The sequence below is a fragment of the Meriones unguiculatus genome, chromosome 11, assembly GCF_030254825.1.
Source record: "Meriones unguiculatus strain TT.TT164.6M chromosome 11, Bangor_MerUng_6.1, whole genome shotgun sequence".
Taxonomy (NCBI): domain Eukaryota; kingdom Metazoa; phylum Chordata; class Mammalia; order Rodentia; family Muridae; genus Meriones; species Meriones unguiculatus.
This window is the reverse complement of record NC_083359.1, coordinates 43,184,341-43,209,727: the sequence shown is the minus strand read 5'-3', so window position 1 is coordinate 43,209,727 and position 25,387 is coordinate 43,184,341.

The following is a 25,387-nucleotide window of genomic DNA, read 5'->3' as shown; positions in this document are numbered from 1 at the left end:
AGTTGGATTATTGGACTCCTGTGGCTGCAGGAGACAAATAATACCCAGGATATCCACTGACATGTGAATGTTGGATGAATTATACTCTGTGTGTTGGTTGGTGTATGTGTGTGTGTGAGTGTGTATGGTGTGAACATACACTGACAAATAATGTCTTCATCAGCTTGTGTTTCTGTGAATAAATGCCTAAGAAGACTCACAAATGGCAAGTCTTTAGCCCATGGTGGCAGAGGCTTTGGTCACTGGTCACTTGGCTTGTTTTGGGGCCTGTGGTGAGCAGAACATTATGGCAAGGATGGGAAGGCCAAAGCTCCTCACCTAATGAGAGAGGGGAAGCAAGAGAGAGATGAGAATGCTGGGGCCCAAGTGCCTCTTCTGAGGGCATACTCTATGACCAAGTTCTGCCAACCAGGCCCTGCCACCTACGGGTCCCACCTCTGTTCAGTGGTGCCATGAGTGGTGACAAAGCCTTCCATTTTCAGACACTGTCTACCGTATTTTTTTTGAGGCAGGGTCTCCCAATGGCCTGTGCTTTACTAGTAGGCTAGGGTGTCTAGCCATCAAGTCCCAAGAATCCATCTGTCCTCATCTGTCCCCACTGACCCAGTGATTACGAACATGTAGCACTGTGCCTGACTTTTTACGTGGGCTCTGTGGACGGAACTTAGATCCTCATGTTTGCATGGTGAGCACTTTACCAACTGCATAATCCCCAACCCCATAGCTTCCATGTTTACCTCCTTCCTCTGCTAACCTTTGTTTGAAGGGATAAAAAGAGAGAACCATCCTCTCAGGGCTTCCTCACACTCTAGCAAAGGAGGTCATGGATGGAAGAGGAAAGCGATGTGAGGGTGATCTGAGGTCCCTGGAACAGCGACAGACCTGTGAAGTTAGGACTGTCCCTGATCTACCAGTGTAAGTTCAAATCCCAGCTCTGTCATTTCTCATCTCTGAACTCTGAGCAATTTACTTCAGCTACTTGTGCCTTCATCTGATTAGGGTGGTAGCTAGAGACAGGAGTCCCTACCCTAGGGAGTATTTAACGTGATAAGGATAACCTGTGTGAAATGCTGGATGCAGCACTGAGAAGCAGATGATAGTACTCTGTGACTCATTGAAGGTCTTTTCAGCTCTCTGTGGTCTGCCTGAGACTCTGCAAGCAACATAAGGGCAGGAAGCCACCTTGAGCTCTAAGAAAGAACTCAGTCATAGCTGTCAAAGGTACAGCAGCCCCAACACACAACCACACACACAGACACACACACACACACACACCACCACCACCACCACCACCACCACCACCACCACCACCACAATGGACTGTGTTTCTTTGAACTGTGATCCAGAATAAACCCTTAAGTTGCTTTTGCCAGGCATTTTGTTTATAGCAACAAGAAAGGTGATTAATTCAGGATCCTTATAAAAGGCTGTAGGCATCGAGGAGCTCAGCTCTCTGCTGTCTGAAGACAGGGAGAAGGTACTATCTACAACCCAGGAGTATCACTCAGCAGACACCAGGTGGTTCAGCACCTTGACCTTGGCCTTCTAACCTCTTCAACCTTGACAAGTGCTTGACACTGGTCTACATCATTCAGACAGATACACACTACCTAGTTAGCACTCCCATTGGCACCCTGTATACCATCTGTCCTGCATGAAGAGCCCCTCTCATGGCAGAAGCTGCTGTCCCATAGTAACCAAGGGCCTAGGAGAGGCCCGGACAAGGAAGAGTCAATGTTATCCACAGGAAGCCTCTGAGAACTCAAGGTCTTATGTGAGTCCACACTCTCAGCAGCCCCCAGAACCCCTTGCAGTTGTACCAGTCTGTCCTTACAGAGGAAAGCCCACCTTTTCCCTAGGGGAATGGCCAAGGCCACACAGAGTCCTGGCCTGTGGCCATCATTCCATATCCACTATGCCCTATAGATCCTCCCTCCAACCAAGCCTTCTAGAATTCTGTATTTGTGTCCTCATCCTAATGACACCCAAAGAGCTGTACTTTAGCTATCATAAAGGTACAGGCTATGGGGTGGATCACCCTCAGGCCCATTGAATAGGAGGCTAGCTTTCTCCCTGACAGAGCAACCACAGGGGCCTCAGCAAAACATCATCATCAGAGCTTGGATGGTGTAGCCTCTGGGGTCAGCTGGCCTCAGACTCTCTATATAGTAAGGATGACCTTGAATTTCTGATCCTCTTGCCACTGTCTCCCAATTTCTGTGACCAAAAGAATGAACCACCACTCTTAGTGGTTTCCACACTGGAGATGGACTCAAGGGCTTCGTGCATGAGAAGCAAGCATCTTACCAACTGAGCCACATTCCCGGCCACTAGATCAGGTTTTGAACACTGCAATCTAGCAACTCTACTAAATGCTAATGTAGAGAGACACTGCAAGAAGAATGCTTTTGAGTGTTAAATGGACTAGGGGTATTATCTTGGTCCCTGCTCCCAGGGTTAAGCACTGTATACGAACTCCCAACTTCCCTCTCCTTTATCATCGCCATCTTGACTATCAATGAAGCAAACCCTAGTCAATGAGCTGCAAGAAGACTACAATTCATAAAGACACCTTCTCAGAAGACAATTATCTAGTTATAAAAGAACCCCATGAAGGAAAAGGTTCAGTGTATCCAATTCCTGCTTTGAGATGCAATAAAAGGTTGTGATACCCAGAGTTGTGGCTATCATAGCTATCTTGCTATCACAAGACCACAAATAAAAAGGTGAGAATGGTGGGATCAAGAGTGGTGAAGAAAAGTTTGGGGCCTAGCTTGGACTTTTGGGGCTACCTAACATAGCTTGGATCACCTAGAGAGCATTCCTATCAGCTGAGAAATCCAGTGCATGACTGACAGCCCTCTGTGGACTGGCATTATTTGTAATGTGGAGTGCTTCAGGCTAAAGCAAGCATGGATGAAGGGTTCCTTAGATGGACTGGAAGAGCAGATCTGGTAGACCTGGGTCACATGAATGCTAACAGGATAGTTAATGGCTAGAGAAGGGGATGAAGAAATCAGGGTCTCGTGATGAGAAAATGGCTTGGGCAGAAGCTGGATCCCCAGTGAAACTTTTAGCTCCTCCCCAGGTAGAGACAAAGAGAACATGAGATTTGTGTGCCTGTGTCTGTTCATGCATGCAAGTGTGTGTGTGTGTGTGCTGTATGTTCTTATGTGCACAGAGGCAGGAAGTTGGTGTTGCATGTCTTCCTCTATTGCTCTCTGCCTTATTTTTTGAAACGAGGTCTCTCACTGAACTGGGAGCTCCCCATCCCTGCAGGCCAGCAAAGCCCAGAAATCCCCCTCTTAGCCTGGGTCCTGGGGCACACAGCTTTTTACTTGGTTTCTGGGCAACCAACCTCAAGTCCTCACTTGCACAACAAATATTGTCCCTACTGAACATCTTCTGGCCCCTTCAGTGACTTTCTTCCAGGTCAGTCCTGAGCTGAGCATGGAATGTGCATGTGAGCCTGAGAAGGAGCTGGTGTGAACAAGTTTAATATATGTTTAGCACCAAGTCAAAGCTCCCTGATTTCAGTACTGTTGCAAGTGAAAGTGAAATTCAAAAGTAAATCCTGGGCTTTCAAAGTCCTCCTGCTCACTACACAAGATTTACTGAGATCTCTGGCTTCTCCCAGTACATGCCAGGAATACACCCTCCAAGCTGTGAAACCATCACTTCCTCCAAACATGGATCCATGTCCCATGGGTGCAGAAATACACTATTGAAAGCGATCCCGAGTAATAACACACATAACACACACACATACACACACACACACACACACACACACACACACACACATAACCTGCTCTGCCACCCTGTCTATTATTATCTCATATGAAATGGAGCAGCTTCTAGAATAAGGAATGGCTCAAAGGCAGAACAACTGCCTAGCATGTGTGAGGCACCCTCATATATGCTAATGAGAGATAAATAGATAGATAGATAGATAGATAGATAGATAGATAGATAGATAGATAGATAGATAGACAGACAGAGTTTTTCTCAGGACCAGTAGTAGAGCTGATAAAGACAGGGCACATAAAGAGAGACAGAGTACAAAGAAACATGATCACTATGGCCAATCACCAACCATAGCCACTGTTTTTGTGTTTTGTTTCTGTAAGATAGGGTTTCACCATGAAGCCAAGGCTGGCCTTGAGCTTCTGGTCCTCCTGCCTCAACCTCCTGAGTACTGGAGTTACAAGCAGGTACTGTCATTCCAGGCTAAAATTTTTAATTGGGATAGTTAATATAATCGGTCACTTGTTTGTATTTGAGGCAAGGACTCACTGTGTGGAACAGGCTGGATATGAATTTGATCCTGAGCTTCAGCTATATGAGTGCTAGGATTATGTCCCACATCCAGCTTTTGTTCTTGATTTGGTTGTGGTTGTTTAGCTTTTATTTATTTTTAAATGGAGTCTTGCTATGAAGATCCTCTTGCTTCAAGTGCTTCTCATCTGGGTAGTGGCTGGAATCAGGCAGGAATGGAAGTTGATCCAGGAAACTTCAGCTCAGCAACCTTCACCCACACAAGGAAACCAAGAGCCTCTGAGGACAAAGCCAATGGCTGGCATTGGCCTGAAGAGGTGTACTTCCTCCTCCATCACAGGGAGTAGGTGGCAATTGGAGAGCTTGGAGACAGGAAGTGGGGGTGGCTTGGAGTCACTGGGACACAGAGCTGTGGCAGCTCTGAGTAAGTCCCTCTCTGAGTCACAGGCTGAGACATCAGAAGAAACAATGGTGCCCGTAAGATTGTTCGAGCTGAGCAAAACCTCCTCTACATCATCTGTGCCCTTCCGGGCTGCCCCTGTGAGTGCAGCAGGAACAACAGGTGCAGTCAAGCGACTAAGGGAAGGTCCAGAACATCTAGGGTTTGTCCATGGGGGAAGGAGAAGTCAAGAAGGGGAGCGGATGAAGGTCACTGTGACTCAGGCTTGGCACAGAACTCAAGACAGAGCCAGAGGTGGCAGAGAAGGCCAGAGGTAAGAACAGAGTTCTTACAAAGAAAGAAAGGAGCTCTTCTGCAAGGCCCAGGACCAGCAGGATACCTCTGGTGGAAAGCATCACACAGTCATGTGTTGTATGGGAACATGGCTCTCTGGCTTCGGGGTGGAGCTGGTCACAGGGGAATCATGTCTGAAGACACCCTGAAAGGTCACTTTCCTCATCACCTCTTCTTGCTTTCCTCCCTCTTTCCTTGGGACTCAGGTGCTCAGTCCCCTGAGTGACTTTCTTACCCATCTACCTGACCCCAGATCAGTGATGTGGGACAAGCTCTCCCTGCTGAAAGTGATTGGCTCCTGTGTAGCAAGCAGCATGTACAGCCTGGCTACCCTGCCCTCAGGGGCACTTTGCACAGCCATCAGGGAATAGCTGAGGTTGTTACCACTCGAGAGTGAAGACCAGGCTTCTGATGATGGCCTATAAGGCATAGTGGTTTCCTGACAACACTGAGTGACTGGGACCCCAGAGGTACATACTGCAGAATGCAAAATGTGTATACATTCAGGATGTGGAAGGAGAGGTGATGGTTTGAGGAGTATCTGGAAAGGAGTCAGCAGGTCTTAGTGATAAATTGGACATAAAAGAAGAAAGAAGAAAGAAGAACCTGGGTATCTCCTAAGGAAAGTCAGGGGAAGGGAGGTCGTAGCTCTGGATGCTGATGATAGAAAGATAGTGAGTTTTTCCCCAAGGAGATATATGCAAACATCTTTTTCCAGCTAGGGCACTGATGACGGGCAAAAATATTCCAAGTGTAGTTTGATTAACCATTGTATTTGGTTGTGACTACTCGTATGACTCCCTCCCATGAAGGAGGGTGAGCCACGGGGTGGGTGAGAGGCCGCCTATGGTACTGTGAGGGACTACGCACAGAATCATGAGCAAGGGGCCAACTACGAAATATGGGCAAAGGGCTACACACAGAATCATGGACGGGGGCTGCCTACAGGAGGACGGGTGAGAGGCTACTCACAGGAATATCACCTATGAGTAGCTGTACCACTGAAGGCAAGAGCCTCCTCTCCCAGTCACAGTTAAAGACTTACAACACCCCAGGAAGGGAAGGGCCTCTCTTGCTCAGCCTCCTGAACCTTCCTATCTCCTCAGGGGGCCTTGGGAGGGTCTCCTGTGTAATCACAGCTGGCCCGGATGGCAGCATTCTCTTCATGCTTGCACGATAGTGTTCCACAATGCAACGCCACATGGGACTTGCTGAAAGCAGCTACTTCCCGGTTCTGCACACAGACTTGCTGAGGGCCTGATGGTCCTCCTGAGACTCCTGGGCCCAGGAGTCCCAGCCCTCCAGATTCCCTGGGGACCAAACAAGCCTCCCCAGAGCCAGAGTTCCCCTGGTGGTGATAGCAGAGGGAGAGAGAGAGAAGCTGGCCTCCCCTCCCTCTGCCACCGGGAGCTGCTCAGCCTCCGTACTAATTAAACATCTGCTCCAAGCCACAATTTACTAAATTGCTTCATACTCTTACTTTGGGCAGGAATCGAACTGAATTTTCAACTTGAGGGCCAGACCTTCCCTAAACAGCCACAACTCCCGATGTCCTTTTATTCTTCCACAGAATTCACTGTCCCCAAAACACTTCTGGGACAAGGAGAGAGGCTGGGCAAGGACCATGATGAAGACTCTGCCTGGCCAGGACCAGAAGCCTCTAGTTAAGTTCCTGGATGAACTTGCAATCAATTGTCCCCACAAAAAGACTAGAGGAAGATATGAATAAGTAATCATATGGAAAGGCGTGCCAAATTGGGTTTAATCAAGAGCTAAAACGGGTGAGGCAGGAAACACGTTTCCATGAGGGTGGGAGATGAGGCCGCTTTCCTCAAACAACCTCAAAGAAGGGGGGCCTGGTGTTTCTCAAAGCAAGGTCCATAGGCCTCAGTTTTGCAGAAATGCTAGGATATTTGTTGGGGATACAGATTCTTGGACATTACCTCTGAGCATGTCACATCTGTCTGCACATCCAAGGGGAACCCTGTCTTCAGGACCTTCTATACCCAGTTGGGCCGTTTTGTGTTGCATATAATCTGCTAACAGCACTCAGGTTTGTTTCTCACCTAGCTTAGGAAAGCCTGGCACCACTGAGATTAGGAATGGCTCAGTGGGTAAAGTACTTGTTATACAAGCATGAGGACCTGAGTATGATTCTCCCAGAACCCTAGAAAAAAAGAAAAAAAAAAGCCAGTCTGGGCAACACTCATCTCAATCCCACTGCTGGGGAGAAAAAGACAGGAAGATCCCTGAAGCTTGCTGGTCAACTAGGCAAGCTGAATCATCAAGCTCTAGGTTCAGGGAAAAACCCTGTCTCAAAAATATACAATGGGGAGTAATTGTCTTAGTTATCTTTACTGTCAACTTGACCTAGCCTGGCGTCACCTGAGAAAGGAAGTCTCAACTGAGGGATTGCCCAATTGACCACATCTGTGGGAGACCATCTCCCAGGCCACACTGGGTAGCACCATCCCTGGGCAGGCAGTCCTGAGCTGAATAAGAACGCTGGTTATTCATGAGTCCATCCATAAAAAAGCAGGAAGCAGAGTTCCTCCACTGCTTCTGCTTCACGTTCTTGTTCGAGTTACTGCTCTGACTTCCCTCAGTGATAGATTGTGACCTGGAAGTATAAGAGAAATAAATATCTCCTTTCCCTCTGTTGGTTTTACCCAGAGTGTTTTACATAGCAACAGAAAGAAAATTAGAGAAACGCATTTAACAATGACCTCCACAGGCATGTGCACACATGCATTCCCTCATTCACACACTTGAACATACATGTGTTCCTGTAAACACACACACACACAGTCCCAAAAGGCTGACTGTGTGCACACAGGATCCAAATTGCTATGTGTTATTCAAACTGACTCTCACAGTCACACTGGGCATTTGCCATTCCACCTGCTATCTAGATACATGCACTTGCTGTTCTTGCTGTCAGGTGCTGACCTCTTTCTGTTCAGATCCACATGCTTACTTCCGAAATCTTAGACTACCAAACCCAAGACCGAGCCAGGGACCTCTGGGTTCCTACAGCCCTACAGTCCTGTGCATTATCGCATTTAATGCACAAGTGTGTCCCATAGAGCTACCCCAGTCCACTCAATCATCATCCAAGACAGCCAGCCCTGGGTAGCAAACACTCCTCCAACTGAGCAGCTGAAGGCTGCAGGGGTAGAGTGCTTCCTATGATTATGTAAAGCTATGCATTCAGTCCCCACCATCAGCTAAAACAAAACAAAACAAAAATTGGTTGCTTGGTGCAGCCCTGGAACACAGAAAGGACACCAGACACAGGGAGACTCTATTTGCACCTTTTAGGGATTTCCAGTTTCTTAGAAGTCCCTCAATTCCATGTTTAGCTCAGACAGAACATCACTGTATAGATCATGGCCTTCTTGAATGTGGAGAGATCCTCCTGCCTCTGCTTCTCCGGGGCTGGAACTGCATGCCATGTGCCTCTCAGGAAGCTCCCGACCATGACACATGCTGAGAATGGGCAGCTACACTGGCTCTGATCAGTCACAAGCCACCCTGGCCTTTCAGTGAACAGAGTCCTCCTGGGGCTGGATTAGCTGGCAGCATTGAATCAGCCTGGGAAACGTTATGACAGAAAGAGCCCAAAGTGCAAGCTTGTTGCCTTCCTCACTGACATCTTACCCCAGCTCACCTCCAACAGCAAACAGTGTACAAATGCCACCTTAGTGACAGAGATTTCACCCTTGAGCTAGTCAGTTACCAGATATCGGCTTTAAGCCCTGCTATAAATTTTTTTTTCAAAGACCCTAAAATAGATTTCTCACTCCCAAATCCTCTACTGATCACCTAGAGGTCTGTTGACATACCAAAGCAGTGTGTAAACAAAACAAAAAACTTGTTGCCGGAGTACCGTTGGTAGTGTTTGCACCATCCTTCACCGGATTCATTCCCAGACGGGATTGACTAGATACTAGAGAACATCCTGTGCAGGAGGTTTTTGGTTTGTTTGTTTGTTTGTTTTTGTTTTCAGCAGAGGGCTGACCAGTGTACAGCAAGGCTTCGCTTACCCCACAGTGGCACAGCCTTTCTTGCTGGGTGTACCAGTCTCCTAGAGAGCTGGAGGATGCGGGAAGACCCAGATCATCTCTCGGTCTTTCTCTCTCAGGCTCTATATCACCACTGCCGGCTTTGTTCTCGCTGCCAATCCAGTGAAGCCACAGCAAGGAAGCCACTGGGTGTTTTTATTATTTACGTTTCCCACTGTGCTGACAAAATACCTGGCAAGAAGAAAGGAGAAAGAAAAGGGTGAAGGAAGGGAGGAGGGGGGAGGAAGGAAGCAAGGGAGAGAGAGAAGCCAGCACTGTGGAAGTGGGGTGGGAGGTGGCAGGGCATTTGAATCATCATGGACTATAGACTGAGCAGCAGAACAGCGAGGCAGAGTGAGCAAGAGCATGCAGTCACAGAAAGGATGGGGACATGGCTCACACTGCAGTGGAGGCCCAGAAGAGGTATCACCGGGCTCTGACCAGGCTCATGACCATCCATCCCAGTGGCTTCATCTCTGCAGAAATCTTACCCCAGCTCACCTCCAACAGCAAACAGATGGCTCCTGACACCAAGCCAAGCACATAGCACATTACCACAACAGTAGGAACAAGTCCCATCCTCCCAGTGTCACCCCTAGACCTCACAGAGAAGGGCCCTTAGCACTCCTCTTTTCTCCAGCTGCTGGTCTCATGGGCACTGAGCTTGCAATAAGTCATGTTCCTTTCTAGACTTAAAGAAAAAAAATCCCCAAGTAGCAGATGATTGGAAATTCAGTGTGTTTTCAATGTCTTCAGGTGCCTGTTACACATCCTTGGGTGCTCCAGGAGCATGATGCCTCCAGCACCATCACAGCAACAGCAAGGCTTGACAGTGTAGATAGTGTGGACTATATGGACACCTTCAGGTACTGAGTGAATTGCCTCTAACCCAATGCTCCATAGAACCCATGGCATCAGACTCCTTGCCAGAGGCAAGTCCCCAATCAACATAACCCATGAAATAGGAGCTCAAACCCCAGTCTGAGAAAAGTGCCACTGTGGTGCTTTGAAACCTGACAGTGGAAAGGAGGAGCATTTCAATACGTTGAGGAAAAAGAAAAAGAAGAAGGAGAAGAAGAAGAAGAAGGAGAAGGAGAAGGAGAAGGAGGAGGAGGAGGAGGAGGAGGAGGAGGAGGAGGAGGAGGAGGAGGAGGAGAAGGAGAAGGAGAAGGAGAAGGAGAAGGAGAAGGAGAAGGAGAAGGAGAAGGAGAAGGAGAAGGAGAAGGAGAAGGAGAAGGAGAAGGAGAAGGAGAAGGAGAAGGAGAAGGAGAAGGAGAAGGAGAAGGAGAAGGAGAAGGAGAAGGAGAAGGAGAAGGAGAAGGAGAAGGAGAAGGAGAAGGAGAAGAAGAAGACCAGATGTGGTAGTGTGCACCTATCATCCCAGTACTTGAGAAACCAAGGCAGGAGCATTACCATGAGTCCCAGGCCAATCTGGCTTACACAATTAAAACCTGTCTCAAAACCAATCAACAACAACAACAGCAAAACAAAACAAACAAAAACCAAAATAAAAGAAAATGAGAGGGGGAAGAGAAGGAATCAAGGAGGAGGAGGAAGGGGCAAGGAAGGAAGAGGTAGAGGATGAGAAAGAAGGGAAAAAGACAGAGGGGAGGGCAGTCAGGAAGGGGGTGGTGGAACAGAAGGAAAGTGGCAGGGGGAGTAAGCAGGAACTAAGAAGAGCATGCCGCCAAAAGCTTTGTTCAGGGGTCTTTCGAGAGCCTTGCTATCTAGGCCAGTAAGTCATCTAAGGGGAGGGGGGAGTCTTTTATTCTGCTTGTCCCCCCTTTGAACAACTGAGAGGTTTTCCAAAAGGTTCCATTTTCCCTTTGATTCAGAGCTGCTGTCGATGGTGTTCAGAGGCCTTCGGGGTAACAGGTGCATTTCAAATGCGTGGAAATCACAAATAAATTGGATCCAGGATTTACAGCATTAGCGATGCCTTTGTTCTCTGGCATTGATGCCTGGCTTGTGGACAGTGGATCTGAACATCCCTCAGGAGCCTGTGTATATGGGGCAGGGACAGACTGTAGAAGGAAGAAAGAAATGGGGTGATGGAGGGGAACAGACTGGTACCCAGGCCCTTGTGTGCACTTCACTGGCACATGCTTCAAGTACTTCTTCCAAAATAAGACTCTCCCCATTTCCACCTGCTGCCTCCACCCTCATCTACATCACCTTTGCCCCTACTCCAGACACTTGAGCAGCTTCCTGAAGGTTCATGTCGAATCATCATCCTCCTCGGCCCCTTCTTCTCATGTCCATCAAGATATCTTTCCAAAACACACAGCTTGTCCCATGGCTCCTCGTGGGAAGCATTTTGACAACTTCCTATAGCATTTAGGGTCATTTTGGATGTTAGCCTGTTTGTGGCCTACAAGTCTCTGCAGGGACTTTCCTTGCCTTGTGTTCTTCTCTGTGCCTCTCTGTGTGGCAGGCAGCTCCTTAGAGTAGTCCCCACGTCATGGTGTGAACACCTTTGTGGAGTTTCCTCCCCTTGAGTGTGCACCGAACCTAGACACCTGCCCCTAAGCACTGTATGTAAGCATGGTGAAAGGATCTCTCAGAGTGTCCTTACCCGACAAGAGACCTCAGATCATATACCAAGGTGGATGGGGCTCAAGGAACAACACCTGAGAGTGGCCCCTGGACTCCACATGCGGACACACACATATGCACACACACCTTCCACACTCAAAGACATTCATGCACATGATCACACACATACAATTCAAACAAACAAAGGCAACTTCAAACCACTTCTAAAACTACATACAGTGCAGTCTGAGGCACCCAGATATCTATCAGTGACAAAGGAGCAGGAATCCTGTTGTGGTGTGTGTCTGAGTTAGTACTCAACGTACACAGTAAATTTCACATGAAAGTTGAGTCAAATTTCAGAGACAAGGAGGAAATGGCTGGGATGACAGAATGTTCTAGAGCTGGAGAATGGCAGTGCTCACACAATTATGTAGAGCCAGTGTCTAGCTGACCACTTTAAGTCAGTTCATCTAGTAAATGCTTGATATGATGGGTTTTATTTTTTGCTTTAAGTTTTAATTTATTCATGTATGGCAGATATGTCTGTGTACTATATGCATGCAATGCCTCTGAGGGCCAGAAGATGGCATCGTATTCCCCTGGAACTGGAGTCACAGATGGTTATTAGTAACCACGTGAGTGCTGGGAATCAAACATGGTCCTCAGGAAGAGCAGCCAGTACTCTTAAATGCTGACCCATCTCTTGAGTCCTGCCAAATTATTTTTTTTAACTATGAAAAAAATGCATCCTCCAACCAGAGATGATTATATATGTTTCCTGCCATGTTCATGGACCCACAAACTTTGTACAAGGGTTCTAGGTAAAGACCCCAAAAACATTGTACAGTTCTAGGTAAAGACCCTTAGGTGATCTAGAATGTTCTAGATGTTTCCCTCCAGACTATGGCTCTAGATGAGTTCAAGCCCTGCTCTGAAACCTGCTCTGACTATCCAGGAAACACATGTGAAGCAGGGTAGAGTGGGAAGTTGGGAAGAAGAGAGGTGGGAGGTGGAAGGAGGTGACCTACAGCACCTCTAGTCATGAAAAAGTGGGGGGAAGGGTCTTCACAACTGAGAACCTTGGTTTCACTCATTCCTCCCCCACTGGTGGCTTTCAATTCCATATTGTATTAGCGTGCCCACTAGTTAGGGGGTACCTACAGGATCTCACACCCTATGTGTGGAAGGGCTGGACTTGAACTTGAGAAGCTATCCACAGAGACCTGCGGTCTACTACATCAGAAAGTCTCTCATTTCTTCTCAACTGGACTTTCTAGCCATGATAGGAAGCTAAGGAAGACACCCCACAACTGGGTCCTCTTACCTTCATGTTGGTGCAGAAGGTTAAACTTTCATTATCTGAGTAGAGAGACAGGGCTCATTCACAGACCTTGTATACACATTATGGGATGGATCCTGGGCTTCTCTCACTAGCATCCTCTGGAGAGCTATCTGAAATGAAGCACCCTCACACCCCCTCAGGAACCAAGGGTCCATCTGAGCATCACCAGGTCTATATGCTGTCTGCTCTGCAGACTTTCTAAGACCTCCAAAGCCACCAAATTCAAAGTGTCTGTGGTCTCAAGCAGAAAGCAATGTCTGAGCCCACAGCCTGGTGAGACAGAGGCCTCAGATGCCCTGGGAAGGCCGGGTGCCTAATTGTGGAACTCAATTTTGTTTTCATAGGAATCAATTCGAAGGGATTTTCATTTTCAATTATTCAACAACATCCAATTTTCCCTCTACACCTCAGCCAGACTGGAGGAGAGAAATTGCATATGTCAATCACCCTGGCAATCGCTGGCCGGCCTGAGGTTACCCTGCAGCCCCTTGCACTGAGGGACTATGACTGGAGCGTGGAAATGCACCATGACAAATGGTCACACCGCATGGCTTTTGACCTGGACTCTGAGATGCTGTCTGCCACTTGTCCTCATGTCGGCACAGGAAACAGATATCCCATGCCAATGAGAACAGCACACCCAGAGAGACCTAGGAAGCAGGCTGTCTTCCCAATCCTCATGAGCATCAGTAGGGTCCCTCCCAAGCTCCCACAATCCATAAGGATGTAGGAGTCAAGCAAATCTAGAGCAGACTCCTGAAGTTCCTCCTCCTCTGTCTCCATGACACCAAGGATCTGCCTTACTCTTTCTGTGTGAGACAGGGTCTCAATGCAGCCCAGGCTGGCTCTAAACTTGTAATCTAGGTGGTAACCTTGAACTTTTGAAATGCTCCAACCCCGGAGTGCTAGAATTATACATCACCATGATCAGTTTTATTAAGCACTAGATACTGAACATGCCTCTGGCATGCTAGACAAGCATTCTCCTGTTCATCTCTAGCCCCTACAAACAAAAATTCAAAAAAAAAAAATCAGAAGTTTAAGAACTTAAGCATGCTGGACAGCACCTGTGTCTATGAATACTGTGCTGAATACTTGGTATAGCTGATTAGACAGACTCCAGGCTAAGTGTTAATCCCTGCCTGGTCTACGTGTGTGTGTGTGTGTGTGTGTGTGTGTGTGTGTGTGTGTGTGTGTCTTCCTCTAAAGTTCCCACTAAGACTTAATCCCCAGTGTGTGATTAGGATGAGTTCAAGGCTATCCTGGACAGTTCAGTGAGACCCTGTCTCAAAATATTAAGTAAAAAGAGGGCTGAGGCTCCAGCTCTGTGAGAGAGTAGCTGCCTAGCTTATGAATGGCCTTGGATTCTGCTCTCCAGGACTAAACAAAAAAGAAAATGGCTGAAAGGAAGGAACCAGCTGGCACTTCCTGCCTTTCTGCCTTCTATGTGAGGATGCAGACAGGATCCTCATCAAAGGGACAGCATGGCCTTCAGCAGATCCCAAAACTATTATTGCCTTAATCATCAACTTTTCTAAAGGTAGGGAAATAAATATACGTAAGTTTGTGAATCATCTGGTTCTAGGCATTTTGTTCTATCAACTAAGACTATATGCAGAAGAACACAGTAGCTCGGGAGAAATGAGAGGTGATGGCATCTCTTGTCTCAACAGCAGTGATGGTCACACAAGCAGAGCCTTAGCCCTCAGCTTGAAGAGATGTGTGAGGGTATTAATGTCTCTCAGATTTCAGAGAAGCAGCGTTAAACACACTGAGAGTTCTCCAGGACCCGTCCACCAGCTGTTCCAAATGGAAACAGAACTAGCCATTGTACAGACCCTGCTCTGTTCTCGGTGTGCTTTGGCCATTGCTCTGCATCGCTTTGTGGGATTCAGTGTTTGCTCCTAAAGCCTCACAATTTTATGATTAAAAACAAAAGTGTCAAGGCCCCAATTTAAAGGTGAAAAATCTTGGAACAAAAGGCTAAATGATTTACTTGAGGTCTCCTAGAGAGCCAAGGGTGGCGATTCTCCACCCTGGGACTCCTCTAGAAAACACATTCCTATCACCTGATTATGCTGTTACCCTTCTAGCCACAGCCATCACCAAAGGAGGACTAAACTGGAAAGGGCTGTCTGTCAGAGTACAGGGTCTTCCTGTCTGGCTGCAAGGGGCCGATACTACCAGGTACCATCACCCCAGCTGTGGTGGAAGTGCCCATGTGGTCTTGGCTCTGGTATCTGGGAGGCTTTCTATTCTTTCAGTCAGAAGAAGAGAAAAGTGACTGGGCTGTGATGTCGAGCCACAGTGCACTCTGAGGGATGCACTTGGTCCTAGGGGAATGGAGGCTGGAGAGACTCAAGTGGAAGCATTTGTGGGACGCAGTTATCAGGGTCAAGAGAGAAGGAAACCCAACTCTTGTGGGTGGCATCAGCCAGGTCCTTGTTATCCCCTGAGGGGAAGTGGTCTCACCAGTGGGGCCATGCATGACACCCACCTTCAGCATTTGGAAAAGTGTTTGGGAAAAGTGTCAGTCAGAAAGGGAACAGCATCATCCAAGCTGGAGATCAAGGCTACCTCTGATTAAGAAATTTCTGTCAAAGCCAGGGCTGGATCCAGACAGCTTGTTTAACAGTCTGATCCACTTACACCCTTGTGAGACAGGAGCGTGAGGTAGATAGGCAGAGCCGCTGTGTCAGCTGGGGCTCTGCCGGAGTCACGTCGCAGCAACTCAGGACACTGCTAGACACTCTTCCCAAAAAGACTTTATATCTCACCTTCAAACAACAAAACAAAGCAAACAAAACCTCATTTCCAGAAGCTTCTGTAAATTGGCCGGCATGCACACATGGGGAGCTGGGGAAGAAATTAACTGGGGTGAGGAGAAGCATGGCTGGTTTCCTGCCTGCCTGCAGGAGGGCTCCAGTGCTCCCAAGGGGACCAACCGGCACCCTGAGCATGGCTTGTCACCAGTCAGAGTCAGTGAGTGAGCCCGCCTCACCCTGTCTCCTCTTGGTGTCCTCTGTTCCTGGTTCCTCCTTCTCAGGCTCTCATCCACGTGAGTGGGTTTCTTTAGCCAACCCCACTGGGCTGAAAGGCCTACTCAGGGCCTTTCAGTGTGCCATGCCAGGGCACACTTGAGGTGGAAGTCACCCTGGGAAGCTGCTAAGGAAAGGAGCTTCAGAGTTTGGTTGCAGTTTGAAACCCAACTATTACCAGATGGGATGAACAACAACACTGATACCTAGAGGTTGTTAAGAGCTTTAATGTGAAGGAAGAGGTTCTGTGCCCCATCCATAGGGGACATCAATGACCTGAAGATGGCAATGTCATCTGTCCAGGCCAGACCTTCCAGCCTGAAGGAGTATGGGGGCTTTAGGGCAGATTTTAAGGCAGGTATGGCAGCTCCTATCTGCAATCCCAGTGATCTACAGGCAAGTTCCTGGCCAATTTGGCTTAATCAGAGAGTACAGGCCAGGCAGGGCTATATAGCAAGACCCCCTCTAAAAGCTTAAAAGAAAAGAAAAGAAAACTGAGAATCTCAGCCAGTAAATTGCTTGCCAAGCAAGCTTAAAGCTCTGAGCTGGATCCCTAGAACCTCCATGTAACAAAGCCTGGTGTGGTAGCATGCTTAGACTCCCAGCACAGCAGAAATGGAAATGGAAATGGAAATGGAAATGGAGGACGCCTAACACTTGCTGTCCAGCCAGTGAGAGACCCTGTCTCAGAAAATAGGATAGCTGGAACCTGTGGAGTGTTATGACACTCTGAGGTGCTCTCTGGCCTTTACATGTGTGTGCACGCTCACACATGCACACACACACACACACACACATATGATTTTCAACCATATGACATGATTAGAGAAATGACCTTCTCTGATGGAGGTAAGTGACCAAGAACAAAAAAGAGGCGAAATGTCAGCTGCTTGCCATAGAAGGTACTTGGTGGTCATTTTTCCATCTCCAGACCCTGATTGGTCACCTAGAGAAAATGTTCCAAAAATACATCTACATTGCAAAAAGCCACATCTACCATTTAAGTTTTACAAGCTAAGACATCAGCTACCAGCAGACACAGCAGACAACAAGAGCACACAGGGGAACCAGCCTGGGCAAAGGTCCAGAGCCATGACTGACAGCAAATGCCAAATAGTTCAGCCGTGAGCTGACATGAAGCCCGTGAGGGGTGAATGACAGGAGCCAAGACTCCTGGTACAGACAGCCAGTAGGCCCTGTGGAGGGCCCAGATTTTCAAGGCAAAAGTCTGTTCTCCATTAGTCAGGAACAGCAGAGCCACCGCAGGGTTTAAACAGAGAAGCCACCAATCTTGTGCCTCTGTGGGCTCACTCAGGGGCACAGCTGTAGCACAGCTGCAATCAGAAACGACACACAGAGAGATGATGCTAAAGTCCTAGACACCCGGAATTCTTGTTGAAATCCTAAACTCCAAAATGATGGTATTTACTGTGTGTGTGTGTGTGTGTGTGTGTGTGTGTGTGTGTGTATGTACATGAGTGTGTAAACATGTGTATGTTGATATGCATGTAGAGCCCAGAGGTCAATGTCAAGTGTCTTCCTCTATTGCTTTCTACCTTATTTTTGAGCCTGAACTTGGAGCTTACAATTGGCTGGACTGACTGGTCAGCACGGTGGCTGCAGGCATGGGCCCAGATTTTACATGAGTGCTGGGGATCCAAATTCAGGTAGTCATGTTTACACAGCAGGTTCTTTAACCACTGAGCCATCTCCCAAAATAAGGTTTGGAATTAATGACAGTTGAGTGACTGTCAACTTGATTTGATTGAGCGCCCCCTAGGGGATTGCTGGGGATTGTGTCTAGGAGTTTACCTAAGGAAAGAGAACCTGTCCTGGGTGTGGATGGCACTGTCCCATTAAAGACACGGATGGAGAAAAAGAGGTCAAGAGAAAGACTGCAGGCACAGACATCCGTTCCCTCTCCAGTGCCTGTTACCCCTACACCAGCTGCCACTGTGGCTATAACGAGGCTGTGATGTTCAGATTCACCACGGGTGCGGAACTGATGACTCTGAAATCATGAGCTAAAACAAGCCCTTCCTCCATGAAGTTATATATGTCACATGTTTTGTCAAGAAAATTAACAGCACACAGGGACTGTGCGAGGCACCCTGCTAGTGAGAGCTGAATCTTTCTGAGGAAAAGGAACACTCTATAAAAGAAGCCCTTTCTACATTAAGACACATTACCATCTACCAAATTTATGTCCCCAAAACACAGTAAGTATCAAGTTAAAAAAATCATCACAAAAACCTCCCAATATTTTTTTCTAAGCTTATAATTTTATGTTGAACTGACTTCCTTGCTATCTTTGGCTGCATGCAGCCATGGCCTGTGGGTTGGATACATTTGCTAGAGAGTAATATCCCTCTTTTTTCCATGTGAGGCTTCTGCACATAAACAAAAACAAGAACCATCCCTTTAGAAAGTGGGCCTCACAGAATAGAGTCAGATGGTGCCTTTCCTGTTAGACTTCCAGAACTTTAAGAAATACATTTCTGTTATGCACTAATACCCATTCTATGGTGTTTTGTTACAGTAGTGCCACATCAAGACAGGGAGAGAACAAGCACCACAGGGGATGTAGAACGGGAAGCACAGCAGGAATAGGATGCAGAAGAGTTGGAAAGATTTAGAGATGACAGTAGAAGAACCTGTAGATTTACCCAAAGGCTGGAATGAAGCACTGAGAAGAGCCAAGGATGGTGGATAGTGATTGAGAAACAACATCAGAAATAGACTTCCGGTTTCTGCACACACGTGTATGTACATGCATGAAGATGCGCATGTGCATCCACATGTACACAAACACACATACATTCACATGCACACACACACACAACATGCACACAAACATGAATATAGCAATGGAGTGCCAATCCATGCTGTAACGGACAAAGCTAGGACACACTGTGCTTAGTGAAAGAAGGCAGACCCCAAGATCCCACACCATCGGGTTTAACTGATATTCAATATCCACACAGGAAGGCCTTAGTATTGAATTTTAAATCTTCTCTATGTAGGAGGGGTCCTTCATCAGGTGATGAAGTTTGTATTTGAAGTACTGTGATCCCAAGGGCTACCACATGCCAGCACCATGCTCTGCCAACAAGCAACATGATGATTGGCAGAGGAGCCACGTAGTGGAACTAGGAGAGATGAGAGGTGCTACTTCTAGTTTACATGCTGAAAACGAGTCACATGTGGGAGCTGAGGGAAGATGTGACATTTAAGATACATTTAGCTACGGGTGGTGGTGACTGCCTCAACGCCTAATCTCAGGTCAAGCCCCTTTCCTTGTCCTTCATGGCCAAGATGTTACCTTCCCTTCCCATCACACTGAAAGCTCTTGGAAAAATATTAGTCCTCTGCGAGGGATATAACTCGGCAGGTAAAGCATTTGCCTTGCAAACAGAAGGACTGGAGTTCAGTTCCCTGGACACACGCAATAGAAAAGCCATTGTGGTTGCTTCTGATTTTAGTGCTGGGGAGGCCAAGACAGGCAGAGCCGTAGGGTTCAACCAAGAGCCAACCCAGCTTGAGGGGTTCCAGGTCAAGGACATCCTGTCTCACAAAAAGCAACATGGATGGCATTCTTGAAGGTAACACCTGAAGTTGCCCTCCAACCTTCACACAGACACACAGACACACAGACACACACACACACACACACACACACGTATATATGCACAACACATACACACACAAATGCAAACATACACACATCTGAATGTACACGCACACATGCATACACAGATAAATGTGCATATCACACAGAAAAGGCAACACTGGAGTACAGGCAAGTGAGTTGTCCTGAGCTGAACCCCATATGGAATTTGAGTCTGTCTTATTGTGGGACTCACCAGCAGGTGGGTGGATCTCCCGCCTCGGGTGTTTATTCACACAGGAGAAGCAGAGATAAAAAGAAACATGTTTCTTTGGAGTCTCAAGGAAAAGAGCACACAGAAGTTAGAATCTTCCTCTCCACCCTGCTCTAAGGCTGCAGAGCTACCGAGGAAGGGGTGTCTGCAGCAGAGAAGGGTCTGTTGGAAGGAGGGATTCTGGCATCGTGGCTTTGGCGCCGGGTGACACCTTGATGAGGAGGAAGGGAAGGTTGTGTCTTTTCCACAAAGAAATGGCTGCTTCTGCCAGCAGGACCTGGGAGAGGTATGTAACCTGCAGGGGTCTGGAAGTCAAACATCACGGGTGGGCTAGGGGCCTGGATAAACTGCTCAGTGTTGGGCTTCCTGCTTGATTACTAACGCTGCTTTCTAGCATCTACAATGGATGTCTCCGACCCCCTCTGGATCCAGGGGATCTGAGGCCTCCTCCTGACCTCTGAGAGTACCTACTCCCATACACACAGACATAAAAAAACACAAAAACAAAAAAACCCTCAGCATGAACCCTGCAGAGGAAATGCAATACAGATGGGCTAGAAATAGAGCTTAGAGAGGCAAGTGGAAGTGAAGGGGCCCATCCTCCCTGCTTCTGGGATCCGGGCATCCTCAAGCAGGTGAGACGAAGGGTGAGCAGCCACCAGGTGCTGGCTACCAGCCCTGACTAGCAACTCAGAGCCAATGTCGTCCTCCTGATCCAGGAGTCCCCACCGTGAGAACCGGAGGCTCACACAACCCCTTAAAGGAGCAGGAATGCTGTCGCATCTATGGGTCCTTTTGTATCAAGAATGCCCAAGACCATGACCATAGCATGGTTGTAGTTGCTGGGAGATCCAACCAAGCCCAACAGGATCCTAACAGGATCCCGATACCCAGGTGACATCCCTACCACCCTGTAAGCCCTCCTGGGCTCTGCTCCCATCTGAGTACATTAGTGAGCCCCACTGCGGCTAACAGCAGCACCAATTTCTCTGGGCTCCACGGTTTCCAGAGAAGGGATAATAAATGTGTTCGAAAGTGTGGGTTGATTTATTAAAGTGCATTGTATTGCAAGGGTTTTACAAGAAGATTAATTTTTAATAAAGAAACCTATTACCTCAGTCTTCGAGGACCTTCGCACACCTAAGAAAAATGATTCTCTTTGCCTCCGTGGAAACTGCCAGAGCTTGTTTTCCTGGAACAGTTGGTTTTGTTCCTTTAAGCTCCCCCTGGGAGAGGGAGATGGACATTCTGAGTGAGGCCTGGTGGACCACAGGGCCTCTTTTTGGTCCATTAGTGACTGCATGTCTATTTTTCAGGCTCGTATCTGTCACACCAGCTCAAGCTCCTGGTCAGCCAAATGGACCCTATTCTAACCATAAAATGTGTTAGGGGCCAAGTGTGATCCCCTGAGCCTCCAAAGAGGGCTTGCTTGACATGTGGAAGAGTTCAAAAGAGACCCACTTGTGGATCAGATGTCAGCAGGTCAATCAGGAAGACAGTGAACGGGGAATAGGGAACTAGCTCAGAGATAAAGTGGGCCCCTTTCATGTATGAAGACATACCTCCATCCTTCAGGACCCATGTTAAAAAAAAAAGTCCAGTCTTGGTGGTGCATGCCTGTAATCCCCCACCAAGAAGGTGGAGATGGGTTGACTACTTGCTTTTTGGATAAGCAGCCTAATTCATTTGGTGAATTCCATGCCAGTGAGGGATCCTACCTCAAAAGAAAAGGTTGATTGTGCCTATAGAATGATATCTGTTTTTGTTTTCTGGCCTCTACAAGTACAAACATACATGCAAACACACACACTCACACACAGAGAGACACAAACACATACACACACACACAAAGTAAAAAAAAAAAAGATGTAGATGGATGAAGGAGGATAGGCTGTGAGTCAGGCATATGCTTTTTAGGTAAATTATGTGACCTCTGAGCCTGGATCATCTTACCTGTGTGATGCCCATGATGGAATCTGTGGGTGAGTCAGACTCAATTAACTGAAGCAAGCCATTAGGTCAGCACCTGGTCTGTATTTTTTATAGTCAGTGATGCTGGTGGTAACATGAAGACGAGAGAGTCACAGGCTTGTCATCCCTGTGACTCAAATCCACCTGAGCTACATATGGAGTTCAAGGCCATCCTAGATGATCTACTTAGACCCTGTCTCAAAACATGATAGTGAGAAAGCACTGAGGACATAGCTCATTGGTAGAGCATTTGTCTGAATTGTGGTGGGCCTTGGGATCAATGTCCAGAACTTCAAATACAGTAGTGGCAGTAGGCATAATGAAGAAGAAGAAGAAGAAGAAGAAGAAGAAGAAGAAGAAGAAGAAGAAGAGGAAGAGGAAGAGGAAGAGGAAGAGGAAGAGGAAGAGGAAGAGGAAGAGGAAGAGGAAGAGAAAGAAGAAGAAGAAGAAGAAGAAGAAGAGGAAGAAGAAGAAGAGGAAGCATGAAGAGGTGGAAGAAGAAAATGGTGGCGATACAGGAAAAGCTGGGGTTTGAGTAGCAGAAAACAGATCTTTGTATAAATTAAAGGCTATTTTTAAAGAGAATAAAATCCCTGTCCCTCTTCAGTGTGAGGAATAGCATTTGAGGAATGGGAGCATGGCTTGCAGGAGAGACTTTCAGTGAAGGCTGAGAAAGACAGCATGTGAACAGGAATAGAGACGTGGGTCACAGGAGAAGCCCTGAGAGAAAGCTGTGCTGGAGGACTCTAGGCACAGGAAGGGCCCCACTAGCAAAAGGAGTTCACCTGGAGACAGAGGGTAGCCATGTAAATTAATAATTGTTATCATAGTTGTCATGAAGGTCACAAATGCTTTAAAGATCTCACATCAGACCACAAAAACGGCTTGAGAAACTCCTGTGTGCCAACCTTCCAGTCCTTCCTGCAGTAATTCTAGAACTGTAACCCAGGAACACAGGAAACTCGTTGTCTAGAAAAGATTTAATGAGTTCAGTGTCAGAAAAAAAATCTACAGACTCCAAACAAGACAAGAAATAATACAAATATTAAATAACAGCTAGTAAATATTTGTAAACATGCATTCTATTTGTACAGAAACTATAATAAGTATTTAACATACTGGCTCACTTAAAACTACAGTTTAGACAAATCTTATCACCTGATAAAGGATCCTTCTTATATAAGAAAGATTTAAAATTCAATGATATGGCCTGCCTGTTGTGGATATTTAATATAAATTAAACCCTATGGCATAGGATCAGGGGGTCTGCCTTCTTTCACTAAGCACAGTGTGTTCTGGCTTCATCCATGTTACAGCATGGACTCTATTGCTATATTCATGTTTGTGTGCATATTTATGTATGTGTGCATATGAATGTACATGTGTGTTTGTGTACATATGGACGCATATATGTATGTGATCATGCATGTATGTACACATATAGGTAGAAACCAGAGATCATGCACTATCCACCTTATATCTGAGGTGCCTTTCACTGGTGTAGGACTCAACAAAAAGACTGCAGTTGCTGGCCAGCGAGCCCTAAGGATCTGCCTTTCCACTTGTCCGTGCTGGGATTATAGGGAGATTTTCTGCGGGTTGAACCAAGTCCTCATGCTTGTGAAGCAAATGAACCATCCCGCAACTCCAATATTTCATTCTTGTTCTTCCCCACATAATACACCCTTGTGTGGCAGCATCATCCAGAGAGAGAAAGTAAACTGGCTACAGGCAAGAACTAGAGGGAGGGGACTGAAAAGAAAATAAGTAAGGTTTCCCTACAGTCACCATCCTAAAATGTTTCCTGGCAGGAAATGTTATTATTGGTAAATATGACTCATGGAAGCACCAAGAGAGTTTTTCTTCTTACTACTCAGGTTTTGGCCTAGCCCAGCAGTCAGTGATGATACCCAAAGGCTCAGAAGCACTGGCCCTGCCCCTCAGCAGTGGACTCATACTGCCCTCTTGGATGCTTCATGATTCCTGCTTGTGTTTGAAAATCATTGGTCTGGATTCTAAACTTGTTGTAGGCTCCTTCCCCCTGGAAATCAGGGATTCCAGAACCTCCTCCTGCTCGCCGCTCACATGGTTCTGCGTGTCTTACCCTGGTGTGGCTACTGGGTAATAGCCTTGATAGCAAGCTGGTTTGTGCCTTATTGATTTCCGGTTGTGTAAATGTGTCAGTCACGACCTAGTTTAATAGTAAGATAAATTAGCTCAGAAACTGAGCTTCACCTTTAGTGGTCAGGCAGCCTTCAGGGAGGACCCCCAGAAGGGTGAGTTTGAAGGACTGTGGGCCTGTGGCCTCTCCAGGTTAGTGCCAAATAATGAAGGAAATGCTGCAAGGTGGGGACTGTGAGCTACTCAGCAAGGAAAGTGCTTGCTGTGGCCGAGTTCAAAGTCAAAGAACTGACATAAAGCCTGATGCATATGTAAGCCCAGCTCAGTAGTCCTAAAATCTGAGGTGAAGACCAGAGACTCCCTAGAAGCTCATGGGCTAGCTGGCCTGGTGTCTACAGCATCAAAAGGGTGGAAAGTGAGGTCATTCTCTAACCCCCACACCCATCCAATAGCATGCACTCACCCCAGAATATGCATATACACACCCATACACACAAAGATTTAAAAAGAGCCCTGCACAGCTTAGTTGTCTGTTGCTGTGATAAGACAGCAGGACAAAAGCAACTTCAGGGAGAAAGACTTTATATTAGCTCACGGTTCTAAGTAACACAGTCCACCATTGCAAGGAAGACAAGATGGTGGGAGCCAGTCACACCCATAGTCAAGGACAGAGAGAGAAGGAATGTGCATGTTTATGGTCATGACATTTTCTCCAAAATAGTGCAGGGCCCCATCCACAGCATGGTGCTGCTGCGCACACTGGGTGGTTCTTTCCACCTCCATGAAAACAACCCCTCACAGACATGCTCACAGGGCAACCTGGTCAAGCCAGTGCCTCATCCAGAACCTCTTCCCAGGTGATCCTCTACTGCGACAAGCTTAAACTATTACATTGTATCCAAGTTAGGTTTCTGTTACTGCAGTAACACACTGACTGAAAGCAACTTGGGAAAGAAAGGATTTATTTCAGATTGTGCTTCATCATCAAGAGAAAACAAGGGAGGGACCTAAAGGCAGAAACTGAAGAAGAGGCCCTGGAATAATGCTGCTAACTGGCTTGCTTAATCTGGCTGCCCAGCTACTTCCCTATACAACCCAGGCCCACCTGTCTAGGGATGGTGATGTTCACAATTCTATCAAGTATCAATGAAGAGAATACCGAGCAGATATGCCCACAGGTCATGGATATGCTTCTTCAATCATTCTTCCCAGATGTATCGAGATGACAACCAAGATTAGCCATCACTCAATGGGAAGGTGACACAGTAGCTGCCACTCCCAACTGATAAATGAAGATGTGCTTCAGATTGTTCCATGGTCCCCATGGTGCGTGCAAGCATCTCACAAGCTGAGGAGTCCAACTTGAACATCCCATACCCAAATCTGCACACTGGCCCAAGCTTGACAGAGAGAGAAGCTGG